At 50.8% G+C, this 22,563-nt stretch overlaps 1 pseudogene; it reads right to left on the reverse strand.

The window, feature by feature from the left end:
- The window catches only part of LOC109560075 (epididymis-specific alpha-mannosidase-like), a 42,532-nt pseudogene extending 20,563 nt beyond the window's left edge, over positions 1-21,969 (reverse strand).
- Between the last annotated feature and the right edge of the window lie 594 nt (positions 21,970-22,563).

Genomic DNA, 22,563 nt, shown 5'->3' on the forward strand with positions numbered 1-22,563 from the left:
TCTGTGGTGACAGATATTAACTAGATCTATTGTGGTGATCGTTTTGCAATATATTCATATATGCAAATATTCATATATGCATATATATTCATATATTTGTTTATGGGGTCATTATGTTGTATTCATGGGACTAATATAATGTCATACACAATAAAGAAGGAGAGAGCTACAGTTCTAAAAAAAAGTACCCCCCCAACAGTCACAGTATTCTGTGTTTTCCTTGTTGAAATTTGGCTTTGGGGAAAGTACATATAATAGAATTATAGTGAGAATATATGTAAGAGGCAAGGCTCACAGGAGTGAAAGTCTTCCTTTGACTGAGATGAAATCATGTAATGGATAAAGTTGTTCAGAGGCATTTCATGTGTATCTCAAATGTTGGACTCGAATGTCCAGCCGCCTCTGAATGCATCTTTATTAAAATCTGCAATTCCTGGCTCACAGAAATCTTGCAGAGGAGATTATCTTACTCTCGTGGGTGTGTGCGTGCTCAGTCACTTGGTCGTGTCCGACTCTTTTGCTACTCCTTGGACTGCAGCCCACCAGGATCCTCTGTTTATGGGATTTTCCAGGCAAGAAGACAGGAGTGGACTGCCATTTCCTCCTCCAGGGGCTCTTCCTGACCCAGGGATCGAATTCACATCTCCTAAGTCTCATGGTGTTGGGAGGCACATTCTTTACCACTGAGCCACCTGGGAAGACTCTAGTGGGCACAACAAGGTAAGATCAAAGAAAGTTCTCTTTAGGTTTTGACAGGTGAGTCCAGGCGAAATTAGTCCCGTGAGTGGCCAGAGGGATGAAACCTTCAGAATTTATTGCTCTCAGGCTGGCTAAAGAGATATTTCATAAAATCTATTCTTATCTTTTCTCTCTCATGAATTCTGTGATGAGCTCACCACAAAAACTCATGAGAGTGTATAGCACAATAAACAGCTTAACTTCCCCGACACAGGTGGGCAGATCCCTGGACGGGGCTGAAGCGGCCCCAGGGTGAAGGTCTTTGATCAGAGGGGAAAGGTCATGACTGGATCTTACGGGGCCTCCGAGTGTGTTCAGAACCATCTCCAGAAAGAAATGCCAGAGTAATAATATGTTGATGAAGCAAGCCTAGATTTATAAATCCTCCAGCACCCCACTTTGACAGTCATCATAACAAGTAAGAAGTAGGAGGTTGCTGCTGCTGCTGCTGAGTCGCTTCAGTCGTGTCCGACTCTGTGGGACCCCAGAGATGGCAGCCCACCAGGCTCCCCCGTCCCTGGGATTTTCCAGGCAAGAACAGTGGAGTGGGTTGCTGTTTCCTTTTCCAATGCGTGAAAGGGAAAAGTGAAAGTGAAGTTGCTCAGTCGTGCCCGACTCTTAGCAACCCCATGGATTGCAGCCCACCAGGCTCCTCCATCCATGGGATTTTCCAGGCAAGAGTACTGGAGTGGGGTGCCATTGCCTTCTCCAGTAGGAGGTTAGAGGTAGATTTTTATAAACTTTTGTGACCCGGACCCAAGTTACTTTAGGCAGGTGTTTCTATTTTCCTTTGGCAAATACCACATTCTGAACTCCCAAGGCAGTAAAACTGACTGGATGAAGACCAGCCTGGTTAGAGCTGCAAACAGGTAAAGGGTAGTAGCAGGTACAGAGGCCAGACCCATCATGGCAATCTCTGGGTGTAGTTGAGGAATCAGGGCCTGGGATGTGCCCCCTTACCCACGGCCAGAGAACATGTCCTATCTGGAACCAGATGAACTGTTCCCATGTGTTGTTCAACAGTTTCTTGGTATACATCTGAATGTTGTCCTTACTGACAGGCATGTCACTGGGGGTGAACATCTCATCCATGCATTGATCTTGGAAGAAAAACCCTTCGCTGAGAGACAGGGAAGAGTGTTAGGGGGCTGCACCCTGGAAAGGAAGGCAGCCTGGGGTCCAGGTGGACTGGAAGTACTCTATGAGGCCAGAGTGCATCTGGGCCAGCAGACCCCTCTGATGGCCTCCATCATCCATCAGTCTGACAGGCAGGTCAGTAGTGGGCAGATGAGAGCTTTGTGGACAGAGGGGCCACATTTCAGCCCTGTGGGGGACCTCAAGCACATCTCCTTACAGCTCCTGTATTCCTTCTGCTGCCAAGTGAAGCACACAACCTCTGGGCCCCACTTCCACCATACGGATTAAGTGAGGACCGTCTTGATTCCTCCTTCCTTATGTCAGCTCCATGCTCATCAGATCCACTCCCAAGGACGCAAAGAGGCTGGGGCCAAGGGTAAGCAAGGAACACAGGCACCGTGGGCACCAGACTTCAGGGGTATAAAAATCTTGATACCTAAATTATGGTATTTTAACAATATTTTTAAAGTAAAAATGACTCTGAAAAACTTCTTGATGAACAGAATCTCAATATTCTGTATAAAGACAGGCCAGCATGCTGGAATCCAGAGGCACTAATGTGGTTTGGGACCCACCAAAAGTGAACTTCTGGGGTCTGGATAGCCCACAGCAAGGGTCTTTGCCATTCATGCCAGGAAGCATAGAGGTGACATCTCAACCAGGCTCCAGGAATGACCACTCTGAATCTCTGTGAATCTCAGTTTGCTAATCACTAAGGTATACTAAAATTGAATTGAATTGAAGAAAAATTGACTTAAATTGAAGAAAGTGGAGAAAACTACTAGACCATTCAGGTATGACCTAAATCAAATCCCTTATGATTATACAGTGGAAGTGACAAATAGATTTAAGGGACTAGATCTGATAGACAGAGTGCCTGATGAACTATGGACTGAGGTTCGTGACATCGTACAGGAGACAGGGATCAAGACCATCCCCATGGAAAAGAAATGCAAAAAAGCAAAATGGCTGTCTGAGGAGGCCTTATAAATAGCTGTGAAAAGAAGAGAAGTGAAAAGCAAAGGAGAAAAGGAAAGATGTAAGCATCTGAATGCAGAGTTCCAAAGAATAGCAAGAAGAGATAAGAAAGACTTCCTCAGCGATCAATGAAAAGAAATAGAGGAAAACAACAGAATGGGAAAGACTAGAGATCTCTTCAAGAAAATGAGAGATACCAAGGGGACATTTCATGCAAAAATGGGCTCGATAAAGGACAGAAATGGTATGGACCTAACAGAAGCAGAAGATATTAAGAAGAGGTAGCAAGAATACACAGAAGAACTGTACAAAAAAGATCTTCACGATACAAATAATCACGATGTTGTGATCACTGACCTAGAGCCAGACTTCCTGGAATGTGAAGTCAAGTGGGCCTTAGAAAGCATCACTACGAACAAAGCTAGTGGAGGTGATGGAATTCCAGTTGAGCTATTTCAAATCCTGAAAGATGATGCTGTGAAAGTGCTGCACTCAATATGCCAGCAAATATGGAAAACTCAGCAGTGGCCACAGGACTGGAAAAAGTCAGTTTTCATTCCAATCCCAAAGAAGGGCAATGCCAAAGAATGCTCAAACTACCGCACAATTGCACTCATCTCACACGCTAGTAAAGTAATGCTCAAAATTCTCCAAGCCAGGCTTCAGCAATACGTGATTCATGAACTTCCAGATGTTCAAGCTGGTTTTAGAAAAGGCAGAGGAACCAGAGATCAAATTGCCAACATCTGCTGGATCATGGAAAAAGCAAGAGAGTTCCAGAAAAACATCTATTTCTGCTTTATTGACTATGCCAAAGCCTTTGACTGTGTGGATCACGATAAACTGTGGAAAATTCTGAAAGAGATGGGAATACCAGACCACCTGACCTGCCTCTTGAGAAATCTGTATGCAGGTCAGGAAGCAACAGTTAGAACTGGACATGGAACAACAGACTGGTTCCAAATTGGGAAAGGAGTACATCAAGGCTGTATATTGTCACCCTGCTTATTTAACTTATATGCAGAGTACATCATGAGAAATGCTGGGCTGGAAGAAGCACAAGCTGGAATCAAGATTGCCAGGAGAAATATCAATAACCTCAGATATGCAGATGACACCACTTTTATGGCAGAAAGTGAAGAGGAACTAAAAAGCCTCTTGATGAAAGTGAAAGAGGAGAGTGAAAAAGTTGGCTTAAAGCCCAACATCCAGAAAACTAAGATCATGGCATCTGGTCCTATCACTTCATGGCAAATAGCTGGGGAAACAGTGGCTTGACTTCACTTTTTTGGGCTCCAAAATCACTGCAGATGGTGATTGCAGCCATGAAATTAAAAGACGCTTACTCCTTGAAAGGAAAGTTATGACCAACCTAGATAGCATATTGAAAAGCAGAGATATTACTTTTTCAACAAAGATCTGTCTAGTCAAGGCTATGGTTTTTCCAGTGGTCATGTATGGATGTGAGAGTTGGACTGTGAAGAAAGCTGAGCACCAAAGAATTGATGCTTTTGAACTGTGGTGTTGGGGAAGACTCTTAAGAGTCCCTTGGACTGCAAGGAGATCCAACCAGTCCATCCTAAAAGAGATAAGTCCTGGGTGTTCATTGGAAGGACTGATGCTGAAGCTGAAACTCCAATACTTTGGCCACCTGATGCGAAGAGTTGACTCACTGGAAAAGACCCTGATGCTGGGAGGGATTGGGGGCAGGAGGAGAAGGGGACGACAGAGGATGAGATGGCTGGATGGCATCACTGACTCAATGGACGTGAGTCTAAGTGAACTCTGGGAGTTGGTGATGGACAGGGAGGCCTGGTGTGCTGCGATTCGTGGGGTTACAAAGAGTTGGAGACGACTGGGCCACTGAACTGACGGAAGGTATACTAAAGATTGTTATAATTAAATGACAATAGTTGACGGAAAGCACCAAGAAACAATGCCAGGCACAGAATGCGCCCTGACATCACTAACCTGGTAGTGAGCCCCTACCCACCCTCTACTCCCAGCTGCCCCTTCATCCTGCTGACAATCTCCCCTCTTCAAAGAGGGGCTCACTCCTGCCTGTGGCCTCACAGGCTCAAAGGGACAGAAGGTGACTGAACCCAGGTCTTCCAACCAGACAGCCCACAGGAGGGCTGTTCCCATGACTTGGAGGTCTTGGAGTAGCTTCCTGAGCCCAGTGTTACTGCCACATGGCTGCTACCACAGGACCTTGGCTGGATATCTAGACCTCAGTTGTTCTTTCTGTAAGATGGGTGCTCGGTGAGTCCCCTTGGGCTGGCCATGAGAGTTGGGGCTGATGTGCTTCAGGGAGAGGGCTGGGAACAGGGTCTGGCCCAAGGCAAGAGCTCACGAGCAGTAGCCATTGTCATCCAGGACGTGCGTGAACGTTTCCTGCTGCGCCAGCAGGGACCTGGATCCTCTCCACACGAACTGCATCTCCTGCAAACCCAGAGGGAACAGTGAGGGCCCAGGGGCAACAGGATGCCTGGCTTCCCTCCCCAGAGCCCGCCTGAGTCTCATGGCTGCCTGCACCCCCTCCTCTCAGTGGCTCACGGCCAACTTCTCCCTCTGCTGCCTCCTCCTCAAGATTCCTCCTGACCTCCTACAGCCACAGGGGGAGGAGGAATTTGCCCTTCAGAAGGCGCCTGCCTGCACGTTCATCCCACCCCTCCTCAGGGCAGGACATGCTGTCAAACCTGTCAGCCATTTCCTCACTAACTCTGCTTGAATGCTCCTAGACTCGGAGGGCTCATCACCTCTCACTGAGGGTGCAGTTCATTTTTCAAGGTCAGATGCCTAGAAAGAGCTCAGAGCTACAAAGCAAGGATAAAATCTTGCTTCCGTGAGTACTATCTCCGATTCATACACAGTTCACCAACTCCTCTGTGATTTGGTCTCTGAACATGAATCTCTGGGAATCACACCCAGCTCACAGACTTACCTGCAAGAGAATCGAGCTGCTATGGGAAGTGTGTGCAGTGCTAACTGCAGCACTCAGTGGGGTCATTATAAAGTTTATTTCTCTTGCCCACCGAGAGTCCAAATCCTCTTTGATAACTCCTGCTGGCCATGCTACCACTGCTCTCCAAATCTTTATTACCTGAGTGATCCTGCACCGAATCCTTACATTTTGGCCTAATTTTCCCATTTATGAAATGGACTAAATTATATGACTCCTATCTGTAACTGTGTGAATAGCGACCTAGAAAATATATGCTTAAATCTTAACCCCAGTGCCTCAAATGTTGGTTCTCTATACCTTGTAACTGAGTAACAAGGGTAGATAGACCCTGATCCCATGTGACTAGAGTCCTCATAAAAGGAGGAGCTGGACCCAAACATGAGCAAAGGAGGATGATGGGCAAACATAGGGAGAAGTCAGCAGTCTGTAGGCTAAGGATGCCTGAGGCCACCAGAAGTAGAGAGAGGCCCAGAGCCAACCCATCCGAATACTCTCAGAAGATGCAATGCCCTGTCCAGGGTTGACCTCAGCCTTCTGACCTCCAGGCCTGTTAACAACACATTTCTGTTGTTGGAAGTTCCCAGTTTTTGATACTTTCTTCAGACAGCCCTGGGAAATACAGAAACTATGTCACAGGGCTGTTGTTTTAAAGGAAACCCAGAGGGCAGTGGCTCCGACCAGGACTGGCACTTCGTAGATGACAAAGGCAGTGTCTGGGTGGTTGTTGAGTGTTACATTCACTCATGCTCGCTGCCCACCCATCAGAAGAGTTATTATGTCCCAGGTATCCTGAACCCCCACTGCCTCCTCTCTGCATCGAGCATGGTTTACTGAGTGCAGGTCTGTGCCAGTCCCTTTGGAGACTCAAAGAAGAAGGCAGCGCCAGCCCAGCTGAAGGGGGAAGGGGACTCAGAGCCACAGGCATCCGAGCTGGGCCTTCAGCTCAGCCAGGAGCTAGACCTGCGGGAGGAGAGAACCACTCATGCCGGAGGGCACAGCAGGGCAAAGATGGGCCTGGGACATCCCATGGCCTGTGTAGCCGCCAGCATCCCAAATGCTCGGGAGAATAGCAGGGGCTCTGAGATGCCGGAAGGAATAGAGGGGGAAGAAACAGAGGCGAGTTGGGAGCAGTGGATGTGGCTTGCTGCTCACCTGTTTCTGCTGCATGGTCACCTTCAGGTCATAGTCTATGCAGGAGATGATGTGGCCACTGAAGCCTGCCAGGGCAAACAGGGTGGGAGTTGTGGTGGATGCGCCAAATGAGTACACCTGCCAGGAGAACTGCGGCTGGATCCCAAAAGTTTCATAGAGAAACCCATGTCCTTCTGCAAAGAGATCAGCCTCCTCAGTGACTGAAGGGTGGCCCCTCACCCCCTAACTCCCTCAAGTCCCCCTGCCCTTCTCTAGGACTGGAGTGCCATCTACCAGGCCAAGCAGGGTCTTGCTGCTGTAGACACTAATACAGAGGACTCCATCTCAGAACCATCCGACCACTAACTTACTGAATTCTGACTTACAAGCTACTACATCGAGCCACATCAGCATCACCGATTTGATGGACATGGGTTTAGCAAGCTCCCGGAGTTGGTGATGGACAGGGAGGCCTGGTGTGCTGCAGTCCATGGGTTCGCGAAGAGTTGGACACGACTAAGCGACTGAACTGAACTGAAGTGATATTGAGCCAGGCTGTTCTGAGGCCATCAGAGAAAAGAGATGGAAAAGCACTTGGTCCAGCCTCCAGGGAGAGGGGCTGAGCTAACAAGCCCCTCACTGACTGGGCCAGGCTCGGGTCAGATCCATGGTTCTTACCTGGTGGCAGCGTGACTTGGGTAAGTTTTAGTAGGATTTGAGCCTCAACCTTTACCCCTACGGGTGGAGTCTTGTAAGACTCCCCATCTCCAGGACTGCCTCAAGGACTGAAGGGACTAAGTGTATGTCTTGTACTTAGAACATGAAGTTTATTGTGAGAGGAAATCAATGTCCATCCTCCGGGGAGCTTGGCTGGTCTTGGAAATGATGCTTCATGAAATCCCCTGGGGAGGAACCATTGCCCGGAGGTTCATGTCCTTTCCTACCCCAGGGTGATGGGAACACAATTGTGCTGGGATTCTGGTTGCCATGGTCTAGGCCAGGCCTCTAGGGTCATCTCTGGGGCATTCAGGACAGTGGGCATGGTGGGCTGAGACCAGAGGTGAGGGCTGTCCCCACCGTGGTCACCCCCGAGGAGGGGAGGGGGTCAGCACCTATCCCCTCCTTCCAAGCTCAACAGCACTTGTCTGACCAGATTCTGGGCTGAGCTCTGGGGACCCAGAGAAGGATCAGACACCAGTCACTAGCAGAGACAACCTGTAGTTTCCAGGTGGAGAGGGGAGATGATAAGGTCCTGTGAGTTTAACGGAGGTTCCTGGACCATGAGACCCCTCAGCTGAGTCTGAGATGAGCTGTTCGGGTGGAAACAACAGGAAAGCTTGTGATTGAAAGCACAGGAGGCCCTGTTGTGGGAGCAGCTTAAGAGCAGCAGGAGGCAGAAGGATGAGGTAGAGGCCAGGAGGTGAGGGCTGCGACTGCACTTTGCAGACTAGGAGTTTATTTAACAAAACTTAAACATTCCCATCACGTTCCTATTTACACCTAGAAATAAGTCCATAGAAACTCAGAAGGAAGGAACCACAGATTAAAGGGGTGAAAGGAGAGACAGCGTAAAGAAAATTCTCAGAAAAAAATCCAATGCCATCTTGATGTTCAACACTTTGTGTAACTGGGATCACACTTGGGGGGTGACAGTGGGCTAGAGCTGTAATCAATGCTGGCTCATCCACTGCCCCTTTGACCTTCCTTTGGCCTCAGCCTTCGTGCCTGTTCCACAAAATGAAACTTAGAACAGTGATGCTCCCTTAGTACCCTGCCTTTCAGTTCAGTCTCTCAGTCGTGTCCGACTCTTTGCGACCCCAGGAACCACAGCACTCCAGGCCTCCCTGTCCATCACCAACTCCTCATGTCCATTGAGTCAGTGATGCCATCTAGCCATCTCATCCTCTGTCATCCCCTTCTCTGCCTTCCCTCAATCTTTCCCAACATCAGGGTCTTTTCAAATGAGTCAGCTCTTTGCATCAGGTGGCCAAAATATTGGAGTTTCTGCTTCAACATTAGTCCTTCCAATGAACACCCAAGACTGATTTCCTTTAGGATGGACTGATGGATCTCCTTGCAGTCCAAGGGACTCTCAAGAGTCTTCTCTAACACCACAGTTCAAAAGCATCAATTTTTCTGCACTCAGCTTTCTTTATAGTCCAACTCTCACATCCATACATGACTACTGGAAAAACCATAGCCTTGACTAGACAGACCTTTGTTGACAAAGTAATGTCACCCTGCCTTTAGGGATGGGTGAAGCTATTTCTTGTGAAAAAACATTAGTTACATAGCTTGGAATGGGTGTTTTGTGCAAACTATGCAAGGGGATGGAGAACACAGTGGGGATAGAGGGGATGGTGGTGATTATAGTGGTGGAGGTGATGTGGGTGAAGTAGTGGTTGCTGTAGTAATGGCCATGGTAGAGATAATGACGATGGTGGTGGTGAGGATGGTAGAGGTGGTGATGAAGTTTTTGAACTGCTCATGATGGTGTTAGCATTAATGGTGGTGGTTTTGGTGGTGGTGGTAGAGTTGACATTGGAGATGTGTTTGTTTTTTGTGGTACTGGTGGTCATGGTGTCAGAGGCTGTTGGAATGGGCAGGTGATGTGCTGGTGGAGGTGGCCCTTCTGTTTGTAGTGTCAGTTGTAATCATGGTAGTGGAGTTGGTGATGATGGTGGTAGAGGTTTTGTTGGCGGTGAAGATGATGCAGAAGCTGGTGGTAGTAGAGGTGTTCATGAGGTGATGTGGTTTAGGTAGTTGTCCAGGCGGTGTTTGATGAGATGGTGGTGGTAGCAATGAAGTAGAGGTGTATGAGGTGGCTGAGGTGTTTGAGCTGATGGTGGATGTGATGCCAGTGGTGCTGCTGGTGGTCCTCGAGGTGGTGTAGGCAGTGATGACAGTGGCAGAGCTGCTGCTGCTGCTGATGGAGATGTGGTGGTTGTTGATGGTGGTGGTAGTGCTGATGGTGTAGACAGAATGATTGAGGTGGTGGTGTCGGTAATTATGGTGGTGGTGGTGATGGTAGTAATTGTGGTGGTGGTGATGGTGTACATGTAATGATCGAGGTGGTGATGGTGTTAGTGATTATGGTGGTGGTGGTGTTAGTAATTAGGGTGATAGTGGTGATGGTGTACATGTAATGATCAAGATCATGGTGGTGTTAGTAATTATGGTGGTGGTGATGGTGGAGTATGTGCTGTTATTGGAGGTGGTGGGGTGTTGGAGCTGATGCAGATGGTGATGGTGGTGGTAATGGTGTGAATGAACAGTGCTGGAGTATGTGGTGGGTGGGGTGATAACAGAGATGGGATCTAACCTTCACTGACCGTTTACTGGAGATCCACACACTACACTCAATGTGCTCTTTTGAATTATCCCAATTCAATCTCAATAACAATGCTTTGAGGTACCTCATTATCAAACTTTTTTATAGAGGAGGAAGTTGAGACTTAATGGGGTTACATCACTTGCCCCCTGTTCAGAGGGTTGAGAGCCAGGATCTAGCCAGCCCATCTGGTCTAAAATCCACACTCAAGCCCTGCACTCAAGGGCGCAGGCAAGGGTGTGGCATCAGCCAATCACAGTTTTTGTGGATCACAGTCTCCTGCTGAGAGGTGAGCCTGGAGGCCGGACCAGGGCTCAGATACCCAGTCGCAGCCTAACAGGAGACCCAAGGGACCCTGGGTCTGGGAAGGGGTAATCAAACCCGTGAGCTGGAGGATCTGGTCATCGACGTGGGTCACGGCCTCATCATGCATGACCTGGCCTCCAAGGACACACTCCAGGCGTCTTTGGGCCACAAGCTCATGGACCTTGGCATTGGAGGCAGAGAGAAATAGCCAGGTGACAGCCCCCAAGCTGAGCCTGGTTGTGTTTGTTGGGGACATGCCTACAGAGTCTCATCGTCCTTCCTTCAAACTCCTCACCTTCATTTATTCTGCAAAAGCAGGACCCGTCTGTCCTGGTCAGCACTGTGTCCAGTACCTAGACCAGCACCTGACCCATGACGGCAGCTTCATAAAACACATATATAATATATAAGTATATATATTGAAATTTTGCTTTTGGAATAATTTCAAACTTAAACAACACTTGCTAGAATTATATCAGGCACTCCCATAAGTACTTCCCCCAGATTATCTCGTCTTATTTTTACCTGTTTCCTTGAATACGCTCCCGTATCCTTACACATACTTTGTTTCTTCAAAGCCATTTGAAAGCACAAGTTAGCCTTTAGAATACTTCAGTATAGGTTTGGCAAGAATAAGATTATTGTAACTTTTGCATACTTATCAAAATCAAGAAATTTAATGTTAAAAACGCTACTATGGAATTAAGGAACTTTAGTCAAACTTTGCCACTTGTTCCACTAATGTCCTTCCTCTGGTGCAAGATTCAATCTAGGATCACGAATTGGTTTTAATGTCATTTCTCTTCATTATCCTTTAAGTCATAACACTTTATGAGCCTTTCTTATTCTTCCATGTGATTAATAATTTCAAAGATTACAGGCTAGTTATTTTGTAGACTGTCCTTCAAATTGGGTTTGTCACATGATTGGATGACAAATTTTAGTATATATGAAAGAAAGGGAGGACGGAAGATGGGAGATGAAGCTGAGCGGAGCTGACCCCTGGGGATGTCCCTGGACATGTAAGGGCAAAGGCTATGGCAGTAAGGCGCCATCCACTGGACAGACTGTAGTTTTGATTTGATTTCAGAAGGTACAGTATTTGAAGCTCATTCACTGAAAATATACTGAATGACACCTACATGTAGTGTTTCAGAAAACACCTACTACATTCTGGGCATCACCCAGGTAATGAGGATTCCGCCAGAACAAAGCAGAGAAAAACTCTCTCTTTGTGGGCTGTCCCACTGAATTACCTTAGCCAGGCCACACCTCTCTCTAGGGGAGGAGACAGATGTTTGGGGGCATCCATGTAAAGAAATGGGAATTTTCTACTGAAGACCTTGGAGAGTTATGCTTCGAGTCAGGATATCTGACCCAGAATCCCACCTGTCTGGTATAAGCTGTGTGACCACGAGCCAGTTACCTGCCCTCTCTGAACCTGAACCTTCTCTGTAGTGAGGCTGTTGGGAGGAGTCAATGAAATAATGTATAGAAAGTCATAGGCCAGCACCCGGAATGCCACAGAGCCCATCAAACGGGAGGCTGGTCCTCTCAGCTCTAGGGTTGCAGGTTCACATCCTCTCTGGGGGGACCTTGTGGACACCCTGCTTCACCATCTGAGCTTTGCTACCTTGAGCAGGTCTCTGGGCCTCTGAGACTCACCACCGGGGACTGTTCTGAGGGAAAGGGAAGCCTGGAGGGGCCAAGCTCCAGAGAGGCATCCCAGGTGCTTCCATCATGTGGTTACTCCAAGTAGAGCCTCTCTGAGGAGGGAGATCGCTCCCACTGTAGATGCGGCTGACAGAGGCCACTGGCCACCTGTGATCACCCAGGGAGGTGGGGGAGCAGGACCTGGTCCCAGGCTGCCCTCCATGGAGCGGGGCTTCTCACTCCCTGTGATGAGTGAAGCCAATCTGCCTCCAGCCTTGAAACCACAGGGACTGTGGCACCCCCTGGCTGGGTCACCAGCTCCCGTCCCCAGGGGGGCCACACAGATGTGTAAATGAAGGAAGAGAGTGTGGACACAGGCCCCCCTGGAGCGCCCAGCGTCAGAGGTGACCCCGTTCATGCCAGCTGAGTGCCAGCGGGGTTACCACAGCTGCAATGAGTAGCCAGAAAGGCGGGATTAAACACAAACCTATCTCCTGGGCATGGGGCTGACCACAACTCTCATCTAAACTCTGAGAGCAGCCCCAGAGAGTTTAGGGCCTCCTGGTTTACACAGCACAGCCCTGGCCACAGAGAGCACTGTCCCAGGAGCTTCCTGGAGGGTCATCACTGGGACCCCCAGGCCACTCCTCTCTCAGCTCCCCGGTGAGGACCACCCTGGAGGGCAGCGTTACCTGGACTTTCTGCTTGGCTGACGCGACGCCATCCCACCACAGCCGGAAGAACTCCTGGTCCACGATGATGAACCTGTGCTGCTTATTATGGGTCAGGTCCTCCACCACCGAGGTGTAGACTGTGGTGACATAAGCCTGCGTGCTGTCCTAGACCAGGGGGAAGGGGAATGGGGACACCATCACACCAGATCCATCGGGAATCCCGGAGGCCAAGGAGTAAAATCCAGGGACCCACAGTGTCGGAGGGCCCCTGGCATTCACACCATCTGCCCAGGGCCCTGCCCTCTGCTCTCACTGCTGTTCCAGCAAGGGAGCCTCTGTGCCCACTCTGTGCCAGAGGCACGATACACAGTACGCTGGGGGAAGGACATGGGCAGGCACTCCTTGATGGGAAGGAAGGTGCTCTCCTGGGGAGACACGTGTGGAAACAGACCATGGCACTGTGACAGAGGGACGTGCCGGCCAGGCCCGGGGTCAGGGACAGCCTCCCAGAAGGACATGCTGGGTGGCCCTGAGGCTGCCATGGGGGGACAGACCAGTCAAACCCAGGGGCCCCAGGGGAGAGGTCCAGGGACTCAGAAGGGCTTCCTTGGGCTGGAATGAGGAGTGTGGGTGCTGAGATGGAGCTGAAAGGAGCAGACCCCCGGGTTGTCCCTGTGGATCTACCTGCCTCGCCCCAGGCAAGGAGCCCCCAGGAAGGAGCCGCACCTGCTTCCCATCTAGGTCAGCCTGGCTCACTGTGGAGCCCGGAGATGCTGGTAAAGGAATGCAGAGAGCACTGGGCAGGGAGTCAGCAGGCATGGGGGCTATTTCTGGTGACCTTGAGCAGCACCAACCTTCTCTGGGCCTCAGTTTCCCCTTCTGTAAACTGGGGGTGACAGGTCAGCAGCTCCACACACAGGTCGGTGGCCCCAACAGAGGCTACCCAGTGGGCCCAGGACCGGACTCAGCCTCAAGGCTCTTGCTGCCCCTCTCTTTAAAATGAGCTCCTCACTTGTTAACATCTCATGTAATGAATTATATCCATCATCACAGAGTGGGGTAGTGTGTTTATTTATTTCCTTCCTTCTTCCATAAGAGAGTTCAAGGAGGCATGTCTAACAATTTAAAGTCACCTAAAGAAATCAGAGTCTTTCCCCCCTCTCCTTCCTGGCATCATTCATTCATTCACTCAACAAACACTCAGGGAGCCTCTACTCCATCCATCAGGCGGGTTGAGAATATGTTCGTAGACCCAGTGGATGAAGCCCCTACCGAGGCAGTTGATGTTCTAGTTTGGAAACCAGAGATTTACAAGCTGATAAGTAAAATATAAGGAAGGGAGTAGGGGGAATATATACAGGGGAGGCAATGGCACCCCACTCCAGTACTCTTGCCTGGAAAATCCCATGGATGGAGGAGCCTGGTAGGCTCCAGTCCATGGGGTCTCTAAGAGTCGAGCCGACTGAGCGACTTCACTTTCACTTTTCACTTTCATGCATTGGAGAAGGAAATGGCAACCCACTCCAGTATTCTTGCCTGGAGAATCCCAGGGACAGAGGAGCCTAGTGGGCTGCCGTCTATGGGCTCGCACAGAGTCGGACACGACTGAAGCGACTTAGCAGCAGCAGCAGTAGCAGCAGCAGCAAGGGCTTCCCCACTGGCTCAGCGGTAAAGAATCTGTCTGCCATGCAGGAGATGCAGGGTCCCTGGGTCGAGAAGATCCCCTGGAGAAGGAAATGGCAATCCACCCCAGTATTCTTGCCTGGAGAATCCCATGGATAGAGGAGCCTGGCAGGCTATAGTCCACAGGATCACAAAGAGTCAGACCCGACTGAAGTGACTGAGCACAGCACATACAGGAGAGTACACAAGGGTGCCAGGAAGGCCTCACCATGAAAGCCCTTTTCAGGAACAACCAGGAGATAGAGAGGGACTGAACCCCTCAGGCATCTGGGAGGAAAGACTTTGTGGCAAAGGGAACAGCCAGTGCAAAGGCCCTGAGGCCCCTGCTCCCTATAGAAGTGAACCTCAGGGCGCAGAGTGGGTCCCCAGACTGAGCCTGTGACCATGTCCTTCCTCAGGCCTGTGCACACTTCATCTGATCTCTGCTGCCTGTAATTTTCCCCAGTACAGGTGGGGAAACTAAACCACAGAGACTGGAAGCGACCAGCACAAGCTCTGCCACACAGACCGTCCATAACGGAGGCAGAACCAGAGCCCAGGCTGCCCCTCCCTGTGGTGCAGACCAGGACACAAACCCACACTGGATTCCAGTGGGGGGAAAAAAAGGAACTGCAGCTCTAAGAGGTGAGCAAGGATCACTGAGGACACCCACCTGGAGGTGTGGGGGACCCATGTCCACGAGGTGGTGGGGCACCACGAAGACAGTGATTTGTGATGGGACCAGGGCCTCCTGGGGCCTCAGCACTGGGCATGAGCACGGGCAGCCAGCTGAGTGACTCCATCCCACTGGCCTGCAGGCAGGGGCTGGAGGACTTCACTTTGCCTACAGGCCTGGCTTCTTTGGAGCTGATTGGGCTACCACCCCTCAGGAGAGGAGGGAGGAAGAAAAACAGGAGAGACGCCCACATAGATGCCGTCACCTGAGCAGTGCAGGCTGGAGACACTGCCCTTGTGACGTTCACTCCCATCGGCAGTTTCCTGGCAATCTCTGTTCACTTTCAGGCCAAATACTGAATGCCACCTCCCCAGGGAAGCCTGCCAGACTCCACTCCTGCCAGGAATGCTACTCCTCACTCCAATGCCCGTGCCCCTCCTTTGTGCCTCTCCAAGCTTTTCCTGCTGGGCTTCCCTGCCCATCTCTACTTGCAGCCCTCTGACTGGCTGATTGACTCAGAAGCTGCCCTACAAAACTCAACACTCCATCCGGGGAGTGCCACCACCTGGAAGCCTGCCTTGATAAACTCTCTGTCACATGGAACCCCCAACTGGGGCCTTGCAGTAAGGATTGCAGTGTACAGTATGGTCTTAGTCACTCAGTCGTGTCCGACTCTTTGCTGCCCATGGACTGTAGCCCGCCAGGCTCCTCTGTCCATGGGATTCCCCAGGCAAGAGTACTGGAGTGGGTTGCCATTCCCTTCTCCATAAGGAGTGTAATCTCCATTTTAAGGAGGAAAACGGCTTTCACAAATAGTACCTGACTTACCCAAGATCACATAGCTAGTAGAGGAGCAAGACTACCTGAAACTTTCTAAATAGGATCTGGGTAATCAATAGTGACCTTGACGAGATGCCTAATCTCTCTGGGCCTCAGCCCCTCATCTGTAAAATGGGATGGCCATAGAGGAGCCGGGGATCAGTGACAGGATGCACAAGAGATAACAACCTCAGGGTCTCTTCCCTGGGGGAAGGCTGGTCACGTGGTGCAGCTGAGTGTTGCCTGGCATTCTCTCTGTGCCCCTTGACCGAGGAGCAGGGGATCCACAGGGTGGGCTCCTCTGCCTGAGATCCAAATATCTTATTGGCATTTTCTATCATGACCAGAGCTGAGACTCATTCTCCCTTCTGGCCACCTTGTCCACCCATTCATCAAATACAACTGGAGAATACGGTCTCCAAGCAAGTCTTCATCCTCTCTGTCCCATCTCCCTTCCTTGGCCCACATCTGACATGATTTGACCTTGACTTTCCTCCTGTTGAGAACAGGGTCTAGTTTCTTCTCCCTTTGTAGCTGGTGGGCGTGGGACTCACTAGTAACCAACAGAATGTGGATAAGATGCCCTGTGTGACTTGGAGGCTGTCAGAAGTGGCAAGGCAGACGTTGCCTTGGTCCCCAGGGGACTCACGTGTGGAGGCGGGGCTGCCATGCTGTGAGGAAGCCCAAACCAGGCCACGAGGGAAGGAGATGTAGAGAAGCCCTGAGAGCCCTTCGAGAGGGAGAGGCAGGCCAGCCCCGCTGCTCCAGCCCCACCTGACTGCACGTGTCACACACGTGTCCGTTCTTGTCCTTTCCTCCAGGCCTGTGCATTAGCTGTTCTTGTTGTAGCTCGCTCAGGGTTGTATCTGATACTCATACCCCCACCTACCCATCTACCACCCATCCATGCCTCTCACCTCCAGTGAGCATCTGGGCTGGAAATGATGGCTGACCTGGTGGGGGATACCCAGAGCCTCGTTCCCGAGGGGCCTGACCCTTGATTAGCATGCCTTCCCGAGTCACAGCACTCACCTCTCCGTTCACCTTCCCCATCAGGAAAAGACGGCCAGAGACGCACACATCTGTTACCATCTGAGCCTTCCCTGCCTCCCTGTGTTCAGCCCGCCTGACCTACCTCTTCCTGTGGTCTCCATCAGTGATCCCCGCTAGACTGCTGGCCCTTCCCCTCCCTCATCTGCTGGTCTCTTGGCACAAGCAGTGCAAAGGGACCAGGGCCACCAGTAGGTGGTCACCTGGTGGATACATCCCTCCTTTGGATGCCAAACCTTTGGATGCCAAGTCCAGAGTCATGCATGTGAGAGTCCAGTTCCCAAGTAGGTCGCTGGGACTGATGATACATGAGGCCCTCCTGTTTCCATCTCACATATTCTACCCACTGGGGGCCCCGTGCACTGGCCATGGATTTGGGGTGTACATGCCTCCTAGAGGATGGCGCCCCAGAGTCACAGGTGCCGTCTCCAGGCTCCGGCTCGCCTGAACCTTCACCTGGCCACTCCATTCCTCACTCAGGCCTGCAGCTTCTGGAAACTGGGCTCACAGTGGGACAGAGACCCCATGGCCATGTGTCCCCCATCACATCTCCTCACTAAAATGCACGCCTTGCCTGGTGTCACTATGTCCTCTCTTTGAGACTCACTCTGGAGGAATCAGCAACCACATGAAGAAGCCACGTAGGGATCTGCTGAGGTGTCCTCCCCACAGCCAGCATTAACTTGCCTGCCACATGCAGGTACCTGGCCTCTCCTTTCCTCATCATATCACTTCCAGTGCCACCAGGGAGCCCCTTCTGTAATGGCATGGCTCTCATCCTCCCCAGCCTACAGGAGCAGCCCCAACTCTGAGCTTGGTGATGCCCGTGCTTTGTAAACTGAGTATCCTCCGGGCCTCCTGGGGAACACTGAGCTCACCCACCACCTTCACTGCAGCCCCTTCCTACATCTCTGCATCTTTAACCCCTTCCCCCTCCGTCCACCATGTAGAGCTGGCATCTCTTCTTCACGCATGTGGACCAACACTGACCAGTTTCAGAACATCTTTGCAGCCTATCAGTCTGCCTCTTGCTGTTAAGTCCTTTCTGGCCGGCATTTATTCTACTTTGGCTGTCACAACAGGTAACACAGAAGGGGCTTAAACAGCAGACATGTATTTTCTCACAGTTCTGGAGGCTGCAAGACCCCCAGGAGGGTGGCAGCGGGTGACGTTTCTGTGACAGCCTCAAGGGCTCACTGTCCTTCCCTAGGAGGTTAGCATGTCCCTACAGGGCCAGGCTACAGCACAGGAGCAGCTTTTCTAGGACATGTTCTGCATGTCCAGCCTGAAGAGGCTATCTGAGGTCTTGGGTTCTGTGACCAACAGCAAATTGTTGTCAAGCAAAAGGGCCAGTGCCACATGCTTTGGCCACTCCCATGAGATGCACCACATTGGATCCAGGCACCGTGAGAAGAACACAGGGTGCTGCCAGCTTTCCCCGCAGCAATGCCAACTTGTTCCCATCATCACATGTGGGCGTGTGGCCTGTGACCTCTTCTTGATCCAGGTCATAGCTGCACACGAGAGTGTGAAGTATGACTCGTTCTGGGTGATCTAGAGAAAGGACAGCCCGACCCTACGTTATGGTGCGTGGAAGCTTGTAGGATGGACACGCCGGCACCATTTCCGTTTGTTTTTTGTAAGAACAAATCAGTGCTCTCTGTCTTCTAGGGCGAGTGGACTGGCCTCTGGGCTTAGGCTTGCCTTGATGGGCAGATTGCCTGGGGCTGCATGTGTACCAGGAAGGTCCCCACAGCATCGTGGACCCAGCATCCTCTTGCTTCCAACCCTCCATCGCTCCCAGTGTCTGCCCTCCAGGCGGTTGGCCCTCAGCCTGCATCTCAGACCCTTAGGACTTGTCCTACCTGCCTCTCTGGCCTCATCTCCCACACCCTCTTCTGCTCCATTCCAGAAGTTGCTGGAAGGCCCACTGCCCACCATCCCCACAACGCCTTTCCTCTGCTCTTTCCTGGCCTCTTGTGTCCCCTCCACCTGCAAGGATTCACTTCCTCCCAGCACCACCTCGGCATGACCAAATCCTCCCTACGAGCCCTTTGAGACCTTAGGCTCTTTGCAGGTGGTGTTGCCTCCACTGGGAAGCATCTTCCTCCACTTTCTGATGGGCAGGTTGTTAGTTCTCCTGTACGTGTTTTCCCTCTCTGGGAGATCTTCCATAGACCTCCTACCTGATGCTCCATAGCATTACTGATGAATATAACACTACATTAATCTGTGTGTTTCGGTAACACTCTCCTCACTCACTAGACAGGCTTCATGAGGCTTCATTCTGTTCTCTACTGTATTAGCACCTGGGACAAAGCAGGAGCTCTTTATCTTTTGTGTGGACACATGGATGTAATCATTATGAACATTCCTGTTCGCTTCTACCCTGGTCGACACGGGTGATTCCCAGGGTGCAGTGTATAAAGCTCAACTCAGCCACTCATTATAATTCCATTTCATCCTGATTCATTGGCAAATTGCTTAAGCCTGGAGCAGGGTGACACACAACTCCTGCAGCCTAACTCAGAGCCTCAGGTTTCTGACCTGTGTACTGGGGATATGTACTGCTGCTGCTACTAAGTCGCTTCAATCGTGTCCGACTCTGTTCTACCCCATAGACGGCAGCCCACCAGGCTCCCCCGTCCCTGGGATTCTCCAGGCAAGAACACTGGAGTGGGTTGCCATTCCCTTCTCCAATGCATGAAAGTGAAAAGTGAAAGCGAAGTCACTCAGTCATGTCCGACTCTTCGCAACCCCATGGACTGCAGCCCACCAGGCTCCTCCGTCCATGGGATTTTCCAGGCAAGAGTACTGGAGTGGGGTGCCATTGCCTTCTCCGTTGGGGATATGTAGGTCTGCCCTTAGGGTGATTTGGATGTTAAGCTGTTGGGGATGTAAAGTGATCACCCAATGCCTGGCCACAGAGAACAACTGCTTATACACAGCAGGCCTGCCCCACTGCAGGCTGCAAGGCTGCCCTGGGTCCTTTTCTCACGTTTTCACCAATACACAACCCCTCAACCCCACTCTATCTCAGGCTCTATGCTGGGAGGTGAGGCAACAGGAAATGTGCTGCTCTCAGGATGTCCTTGCTGGGGAGAAGGGCCTTGGCCACGGTGGGCTCTGCCCACAGGAGAAGATACTGTGGTGGTTTGGGGGCTCCTGGAGGACCCAGGAGGCCTTCCTGGAGGAGGGGTGGGGGTGGCGACAGGGTACTAGGGAGTTGGCTGTAGGCCACTAGTCTGGGACTATGATGTGGATGGAGAACCATGGGGAGGCTGGGAGCCTCCAGGCTCTTTCTGTCTCTGTGCTCCTCCTTCTCTTCCTTTCAAAGCTCAGGTTGGCCCCTCTCCCTGTCCATCTTTCCTCTGCTCCATCCTGGGGCTAAGGGGTGTGGCAGGCAGGGAATTCAAGTCCATCCACCCCTCACTGTAGGAATATGTGTCCCAAGTGAGAGATTTCTATTGTTGGATTGGGTAAGGTAACTGGGACTAGGAAGGGTTCAGTTGACCCCCTGCCCTTTAGGATCATGTCTTGGGGTACCTCTATTTTCCCTCTTTTTAGTTGCCCTCCCAAGTCCTGGCCCAGTTTATAAGAAGCGCCAACTTTTGGGCATGAGAGAGCTGCAATCCCTGCCTCCAGCTGGGTTCAGGTTAGGAAGGGTCTTGGACTGGCGTCAGAACAGTTGGACTTTGAGTCCTACCTTGGCCAGCTATTCTGTCTTTCTCTCTCCCAGCCTCAGTTTCTCCTCCAGGAAATGGACATCATAAATAGGCAGGTGACACAGCAACTGAGTGTTGACAAGGTGACCATGGTGACTACTTGGCACAGAATTGGCTTCTGGGACCCAAAGCTCTCTCCTTAGCACTTCATCCTCTGTCCATCACCTTGTGACCAAGCCCTGGAAGGTACTCCTAGGCATGCCCCTTGGTCCCTGTCCCTTCTCTGGAGTAGAGTTACAGAGAGGAGTTGGAGGAGGAGGCAGTGGCAGGGGGCTTGGCATGAGGTTGGGGGAGGAGATTAAGGAGTGTGTTGGCAAGAAAGCTATCTCAGTCCTTCAAAGTTTCTTTGGGCAGGTCTAACATCAAAGACTGGGTATTGTTCTTGCTTTGGCTCCATCCCTTCATTCATTCTGGAGTTATTTCTCCACTGATCTCCAGTAGCATATTGGGCACCTACCGACCCATGGAGCTCCTCTTTCAGTATCCTATCACTTTGCCTTTTCATACTGTTCATGGGGTTCTCAAGGCAAGAATACTGAAGTGGTTTGCCATTCTCTTCTCCAGTGGACCACATTCTGTCAGACATCTCCACCATGACCCGCCCGTCCTGGGTGGCCCCACATGGCATGGCTTAGTTTCATTGAGTTAGACAAGGCTGTGGTCCGTGTGATCAGATTGGCTAGTTTTCTGTGATTATGGTTTCAGTGTGTCTGCCCTCTGACCCCCTCTCGCAACACCTATGGTCTTACTTGGGTTTCTCTTACCTTGGACGTGGGGTATCTCTTCACAACTGCTCCAGGAAAGTGCAGCCACTGCTCCTTACCTTGGACGAGGGGTATCTACTCACGGCTGCCCCTCCTGACCTTGAACATGGAGTAGCTCCTCTCGGCCCTCCTGTGCCCACACAGCCACTGCTCCTTAGACGTGGGGTAGCTCCTCTTGGCCGCCGCCCCGACCTCAGGCATGGGGTAGCTCCTCTCAGTCACTCCTGTGCCATCACAGCCTGGCACTCTTGGTCACTGCCCCTGACCTTGGGCGAGGGGTAGCTCCTCTCGGCCACACTTCTGCGCAGTCACCTAGAGCCAGACATCCTGGAATGTGAAGTCAAGTGGCTTAGAAAGCATCACTACAAACAAAGCTAGTGGAGGTGATGGAATTCCAGTTGAGCTATTTCAAATCCTGAAAGGTGATGCTGTGAAAATGCTGCACTCAATATGCCAGCAAATTTGGAAAACTCAGCAGTGGCCACGGGACTGGAAAAGGTCAGTTTTCATTCCAATCCCAAAGAAAGGCAGTGCCAAAGAATGCTCAAACTACTGCACAATTGCACTTATCTCACACGCTAGTAAAGTAATGCTCAAAATTCTCCAAGCCAAGCTTCAGCAGTACGTGAACAGTGAAATTCCAGGTGTTCAAGCTGGTTTTAGAAAAGGCAGAGGAACCAGAGATCAAATTGCCAACATCTGCTGGATCATCAAAAAAGCAAGAGAGTTCCAGAAAAACATCTATTTCTGCTTTATGGACTATGCCAAAGCCTTTGACTGTGTGGATCACAATAAACTGTGGAAAATTCTGAAAGAGATGGGAATACCAGACCACCTGACCTGCCTCTTGAGAAACCTATATGCAGGTCAGGAAGCAAGAGTTAGAACTGGACGTGGAACAACAGACTGGTTCCAAAAGGAATACGTCAAGGCTGTATATTGTCACCCTGCTTA

The sequence above is a fragment of the Bos indicus genome, chromosome 6 (assembly GCF_029378745.1).
Source record: "Bos indicus isolate NIAB-ARS_2022 breed Sahiwal x Tharparkar chromosome 6, NIAB-ARS_B.indTharparkar_mat_pri_1.0, whole genome shotgun sequence".
NCBI classification, from domain to species: Eukaryota; Metazoa; Chordata; class Mammalia; order Artiodactyla; family Bovidae; genus Bos; species Bos indicus.